At 44.1% G+C, this 7,658-nt stretch overlaps 1 non-coding gene across 1 annotated transcript; it reads right to left on the reverse strand.

Annotated features, from left to right (window-relative positions):
- Positions 175-256, reverse strand: TRNAS-AGA. The gene has a single exon. It is a non-coding gene; the product is annotated as a tRNA-Ser (tRNA).

The following is a 7,658-nucleotide window of genomic DNA, read 5'->3' on the forward strand; positions in this document are numbered from 1 at the left end:
TCCTCTTGGACTCAGGTTGTAACCACAGTCGCCCGACTCCCTAGCTCTGTCATCGCCTCCTCGTCTAGCCCCCTTGGGGTCCCAGTCGTATCCCAGACGTTCATAAATTCCTTAAATGTCTGCAGAGAAGCCTGCAAAAGAGAAATAAGCACCTGTGTCAAAATGTTAACTTCCCGTAGTCGGCAGGATTCGAACCTGCGCGGGGAGACCCCAATGGATTTCTAGTCCATCGCCTTAACCACTCGGCCACGACTACTGCTGGTGATGGCTTTGGCAGTGAGATCTATGTAGAACTTGCACACAAGTGTCTAGTAACAAGTATGTTTGCATCACGAGGAAAACACTACAAAGCTTTTCTGTCAGATTAAGCGCACATTTGAATGTTTTAGTTCTTAATAATTTTAGTTTCTCAGAGGGGATCTTGAGAGTATCGCCAATCAGAAAAAACGGAATTTTAGTAAAATCGCTAGTTAGTCAGAAAACAAGAGAGAGGGAAGAAAGGTTGGTGCTGCTGTACCCTGGCTTGCAGAGGTCTGCATTTTTCCGGAGATAACTGGGAATCTTAGGGCCCTGGATCAGCCTCCCGGCCTCCTTGCGTGATCAGCTCTACTCCCCCGCCGCTGTCTAAACACAAACAGCTCCAGGACTCTTTTTACCCACTACGCACTAAAATAGTGTTCCCCACTGATTCAAATTCACTATGCAGGGCTAGAATGTCCCACAGTGTCTTAAAGACACTGCTCGGAAAAGTATGATGTGTGATACACCTGCAAGATACTGTCTCTCCTGTAAATACTATGTATGCACAGTGAAACCAGAACTTTTGAGTATTTCTGAAAGGGAATTGCATAGAGGTTGGCAACCTTGGAAACTCTGGAGATACTTCGATCGAAATGAATTAGTAGCTTCATTTACGTGGGTTTTCTGTTGTCTGTTCAGAATATCTATTAAAGATATTCTGATAGATATTCTGAACAGACAACCTATGATGGAGCAATGTAGAGTCAACCTTTCAATATTCATGACTTTTGGGAGCCAGTTGTTAAATGCAACCACTATTAAAAAATTAAATTATGTAAACTTACAGTTAAATTAACTATATTAAAAAACAAAAACAGTAGTCAGAATTCACCACGGTCTGATTATTACCCTACATTTTATTATAATTTATGTTTGAGGTTATTTACATCTGTTGTATCTGAAATAGTATACAGTGGTCTATTGTGAACCTCTTCCTAACTTCCCATTCAGCGATGTCACTTGGGTAGCTTGAAATTAGGCTTCCTGGGTGTATTTACACCACGGATATTGCAAATGGTACAAAATACTTTTCTTGTTAGAGCTAGTTGTCAGGCACTTATCAGCATGTCACTAATGTTTACCACCAAGCAAATCTTGAATATTCCAGCAAGGCAGCGTTCCCCTTACCTGTCAGGCTTCCCTGGTTGTTACTTTAACTATCAGAATCTTGTTGCATCGTATGACGTCCCACTCAGTATATTGATATTTTGTTTTGTTTTTCCCCAACTTGCCTTGCTGGATGATTTCTACTCAGAACTGACCTCCAGCAGAAAGATAGAAATAAACCACTTGATACTGCAGTTACCCTTGCAATATGGTTCCAGGGTGAGTTATGCATAGTTGGCATACAGTTTAATACACTTAAGTTAATAATTTGATTTTTCTTTATAAAAGATGAAATCTGAGGTATACCATGAGTAGTTGAAAGACTTAGCATGTAGATTTGCATGAAGGACTATGAAAGATAAAAGAGGAAGTGTTTCTAATTTTGCGTTTTGTTTATATGCATATTAGAAAAAATGAAGCTTATTTCCTTCTTCCTTCACTCCCACCCCCATTTTAGTGTGTAGATATCATGTGTAGATCATCCAGAGGTAGGTGTTTTGAGAATTTCACTTACAGCTTATCAACTCTTCTTTGGAACTTCTGACTTCAGTTGTGTGGTCTTTCTGGCTTTAGAGAAAGTCAAGTTCAATGTCTGCAGTGAGAAATGCCATATCCAAATATGTGGTTGGCTGTGTGATAAACTGGAAAATGAAAGCACACTACTAAAAATCTGCAGGGACTTCCCTGGTGGCCTAGTGGTTAACATTCCAGACTTCACTGTTGTGGCCCAAGTTCAAGCCCTGGTGGAGGAACTGAAGTCCTGCAAGCCACACAGCGTGGCCAAAAAAAAAAAAAAAGAAAAACTCCAGATGTCAGGAGCAACACCAGGTGCACTTCAGTGGACTCTAAGCAATGGAGGTGGTTGTACCTGGTGAATGTATACATGGCTTTGGAAAATTCATGCAAATCATATTAGAAAACAATTTAAAAAACCATATTTTTTCATTCTTTTCCAAAATAAAGAGTCTTGTTTATTATCTCTGTAATTGGTAATATGTGTCGACAGTTGTGTGAGTACTTGTCCCCTAACTCTTTCCCAGTCTTGGAAAGCATGCCAAGTGTCAGATGTTTCATAAAGGAGTATGGCCAAGAGTCTTCAGACAATACAGTTATTAAACATGGTAAAAGTGGCGTGCTGTGTATTATTACATTTACTTAGCATTCCAAGGATGTATTTTAGGGAAAAGGTGTCCAAAATAAGAAAACAAAGCCCTGCTGACTTTGCCAAGTAACTGAAGACTGCTCGGAACCTGCCTTCTTGCTAGCACTGATCTAAATGAGTTAGAGGTGGTAATACAACTGGTTCTGTTCTCACACACAGTCCAGGCCAACCTCAAGTTACAAGGTGTTTTATAGTCATCCTAGCTGTTCACATCATGAATTGCAAGGCCTCTTTGGATTCCCATATATTAATAAGGATTCCCTGGTGGCTCAGATGGCAAAGAGTCTGCCTGCAATGCAGGAGACCCAGGTTCAATCCCTGGGTTGGGAAGATGCCCTGAAGAAGGAAATAGCAACCCACTCCAGTATTCTTGCCTGGAAAATCCCATGGACCGAGGAACTTGGCAGGCTACAGTCCATTGGGTCGATGTATTAATGCTTTTCTCCCCCTACACCAAAAATAGATACTCACTGCTGGGCAGTGACAGCGTCGAGGGTGTGAGGGGAGGCATCTTCGAAGAACAGTTGCCAGCCTTCCAGCTGCTAATGCTGGAGATGGAATAGCACTGGGGCAGCTCTGATTCTTTTAAGTGGTCCCCGAGTTAGGCCTCAGTGCCCCATAGGTAAATTCAGTCCAGAACACGCAGAATCTTTATTGGAATTTGTACACTCGTCTCTCACAGCTGTGGAGAGTTTAGACTAATCACAACTCTCACTGGGATCCTATCATCTTTGTAATTTGAAAAAGGATCAGGAGCCTGCAGACTTGGAACATCTTGAGAAAACTCTGGCTCTGAAATACATCATCACACGTGGGGGACACCACTTGTGGCATCATCGCAGAGAGCTGAAGAATGTTGAAATCGAGTATTTCTCTGGCGTGATTTCAAATGGCCTGAGAAATCTGAGAACTTTTTTTTCTTTTAACTGCAAAACAGATTCTTTCCTCTTCCATCAACCCTGTTGCTGTCAAAGTGTCCCATGTTAGGTGCCAGAAATGAGCATAGCCTTTTAATGATAGCAATGCCAAGGTTAACACGGCTCCCGGCGCTCTCTCAAGAATCTGTTAGGATGTATTTTGATCCACAGACACGTTCCAAAGGTGTGCATTTCCTTCGTCTTTCTAGTTTCAGTACATTTCTCTTCAGCAGCCTGGACAAACCCTGTCACTTTTTGTCAGAACTTCTCATGCTTTCCGGCCCCTCGAACACTATTTTTCATGGACCCCCATGAGTCCATATGGTAGGGCTAGGCTCAAAGTTGGTATTTGGGAAGCAGCCTCTGACAGCACAGAGACCTGGTGAACTACAGTCATTTGTTCAAAAGGCCAGTATTCACAGATGTGCTCTAAGAGGGTAATACAATTTTTGATCCCACCCAAATGGATATTTTATCACCAATCCACATAGCGACCAACAAACAGATCAACCCAAAGAGGCAAGTGCTAATTCCTGTGGCTCAAACCCATCAACCCCCTGAGGAGTCAGTAGTCCAGCCTTTGTTTGAGGCTTTGACGTTAAAATATATATATATATATATTTCACTTCTATCATTCTGTGAGTCCAGCTCCCTCTTCCCTCCTCCTTGTTTCAAATAAATTTTTGCTTTATGATTTTTAGCCTTCAGAAGGTTAAACCTGATTCAAAAAAAAGAAAGGATCAGTTGGGGAGCTATGTGGGGGAGTAAAAGTTTGAGCTAGGCGTTATAATGAAGGCAAAGAAAGAAAGTGAAGTAGCTCAATCGTGTCTGACTGTAGCCTACTATGCTCCTCCATCCATGGGATTTTCCAGGCAAGAATACTGGAGTGGGCTGCCATTTCCTTTTCCAGGAGATCTTCCTGACCCAGGGATTGAACCCAGATCTCCTGCATTGTAGGCAAATGCTTTACCGTCTGAGCCACCAGGCAAAGTAAGAACCAGATGGATGGAGGCCATTAGAAATGTCTCGCAGGCCAGGGCTTAGGTTTAGTGCCTAGTGGCCTTCCTGGTCCCCAGTTGGCCACAGTGCCTCTTAGGAAGGAACCCAGTATTTTAGGCTGACCAGTTTGCTCTAGTTCCTCAGCCATACTTCCACATATCAACCAATCTTTATAGCTTAAAGATTCTTAACAGCTTTTTGAAAATCCTAAAGCTCCCCCTACTTGGAGACCTCACAGAAGTCCCTAAGGATAAAGCCAACAAAAGTATCTCCCTTACAATGAATTGCCCAAGGAATATGAGGGGACTGGAAAGGACTTTAGTGATTGTGTATAAAACTCATTTTACAGATGAAGGCCAGAGAAGTGAAACCATTAAGAAATTATTTATTAAGAGATTTTCATTGCAACTGTTAGGTTGTCTTATTTCATTATCAGGCTGGTTATTCTGGATAAGACTTTCTAGTGGTTATAAGATTAAAGATATGCATTTGATATTAGGTTTTCACATTTTGGAATCCTTTCATGCCTGGATTGATGTATCAATAAAACCTGTCTTATCCCCCCTAGTTCTTTGTCTCTGATTGTGTCATTTGAAGGTACCTACTGCAGGAAACCCAGGAAGATCCCCTGGAGAAGGAAATGGCAACCGACCCTAGTATTCTTGCCTGGATAATCCCATGGACAGAGGAGCCTGGCAGGCTACAGTCTATAGGGTCACAAGAGTCAGACACGAATTAGTGACAGATACCACTGCTCTATAGTTTTAATGATTATGGCTGCTGCTGCTGCTAAGTCACTTCAGTCGTGTCCGACCCTGTGTGACCCCACCAGGCTCTGCCATCCCTGGGATTCTCCAGGCAAGAATACTGGAGTGGGTTGCCATTTCCTTCTCCAATGCAGGAAAGTGAAAAGGGAAAGTGAAGTCGCTCAGTCGTGTCTGACTCTTCGCAACCCCATGGACTGCAGCCTACCAGGCTCCTCTGTCCATGGATTTTCCAGGCCAGAGTATTGGAGTGGGGTACCATTGCCTTCTCCAGATTATGGCTAGTCCTCATATTATGTGTGAGGACACAAACTCTTGAGGAACAGGGACTGGAATTGATGCATAGTTGTTTGTCCTATATTGCCTAGGAAGGTGGGGAAGAAGAGTGCCTTTTGAGAGCATCTAAATTGAAATCCTTTTATGTGACATTTAGGGACTAGGAAATCCCCATTGTATGTTAACAGTAAGGCTGGTTCTCTGACGACTTGTGAGTTAGAAGCTTGTAGAGATGGTTAGGTCTTCCTTTCCCCAATTCCTGCTAACGCAGGTGCGGAATGGTCCGTTCAAGCCTCAGAAGCTCTCGGCTGAAGGAGAATGAATCTTCTTAGCCTGCAGGGAGGTCTCAGCTCCAGGAGGGGCTGTGAGGGCTACTGAGGAGTGTCAAAGCAGACCTCGCGCCTACCTCCACACCCCTGCGCTGGCATGCGCCTGCCCTTGGATGAAGGGACAGATGCCTTCCGTAGAAGGAGCAGCATATTTTCTGGTCTTTTTTTTTTTTTTCCTGAAAATGGACATCATCTCAGACTGCATGCAGCCAGGTTCTCCCAGATATTTATGACTGGCAGAACATCTCTGATTGCTCTGTCAGTTCCTGCTTGCCCTGCTTGGTACTGAAAAGCCCTACCTGCATGATGAACGACCCCCTGTCTCTGCCCTGCCCCGCCCCCATCCCCTGCTGCCCCCACCCCCCTTCCCGCCACACACACACACACACCAAGTCCCTGAGTCACTCCAGGACCTACTCACTCTTCTCGATCATGGCTAGATTTGGAATTGGTCTGGGATGGCCTATGTCTAATGGGGCTTCCCAGCTGGCGCTGGTGGTAAAGAACCCCCCTGTCAATGCAGGAGATGTAAGAGGCACCAGTTTGATCCCTGGGTTGGGAAGATCCCTTGGAGGAGGGCAGGGAAACCCACTTCAGTGTTCTTTCCTGGAGAATCCTATGGACAGAGGAGCCTGTCGGGCTACAGTCCACAGGGTTACAAAGAGCAGGTTATGACTAAAATGACTTGGCATGCCTGGCTGCCCTATGAACCAGTGTGTGATGGATTTCTTTTACTTCCTTAAAATTTATTTAAAATTTTTCTGTATTTATTTTGCGCTGTGCTAAGTCTTCATTGCTGAGTGTGGACTTCCTCTAGTTGTGGTGAGCAGGGGCTACTCTTTGTGGTGCACGGCCTTCTCATTGTGGTAGCTTCTCTTGTTGCAGGGCACGACCTCTAGAGCACGGACTTCAGCAGTTGTGACCTATGGGCTTAATTGCCCTGCGGCATGTGGGATCTTCCCTGACCAAGGATCGAACCCGTGTCCCCTGAATTGGCAGTCCCTCTATTCTACTTTTTGGGCTTCCCTGGTAGTTCAGAGGTTAAAGCGTCTGCCTGCAATGCGGGAGACCCGGGTTCGATCCCTGGGTTGGGAAGATCCCCTGGAGAAGGAAATGGCAACCCACTCCAGTATTCTTCCCTGGAGAAGCCTGGTGGGCTACAGTCCATGGGGTCACAAAGAGTCGGATATGACTGAGCGACTTCACTTCACTTCACTTTCTATTCTACTTTTAGATTGAACTCCCATTTCTATTCTGAGGCTGAAGTTTTGTCCAAAGCCCAAACCCTTGTCCAGGGCTGTAGTTGTTTCCTAGGGCTTCCAAAGATACATCACCACAAACTTGGTGCCTTAAAACAACAGAAATTTATTCTCTCAATACTGAAGGCCAGAAGTCTGAAATCAAGATGTGGTGGGACCACACTCTCTCTGATGGTTTCAAGGGACAATTAGTTCCTTGCCTCTTCCATCTTCCGGTAGCTATTAGCATTCCTTGACATGTAGGCTCATCTCTCTAGTCACTGCCTCTGTCTTCACATTGCCTTCTGTGTGTCTTATTTTATGAGGATCCATCTAATTGCCTTTAAGACTCACCCAAATTACCCAGGGTAAGCTCTTCCTTTCAAGATTCTTAAGTTAATCACATTGGTAAAGCTCCCTTTTCAGATATTCCTGGACAATTTGGGTGAGTCCTAAAGAGAATTAGACTCTAGGGATTTGACATGGATATCTTTTTTTAGGGAGGAAGAAGTCATTACTTAGTTTACAAAGGTTCTGATATCTCTGGGCCTGTGTTGGCTCTTCTT

The sequence above is a fragment of the Capra hircus genome, chromosome 14 (genome assembly GCF_001704415.2).
Source record: "Capra hircus breed San Clemente chromosome 14, ASM170441v1, whole genome shotgun sequence".
NCBI lineage: Eukaryota > Metazoa > Chordata > Mammalia > Artiodactyla > Bovidae > Capra > Capra hircus.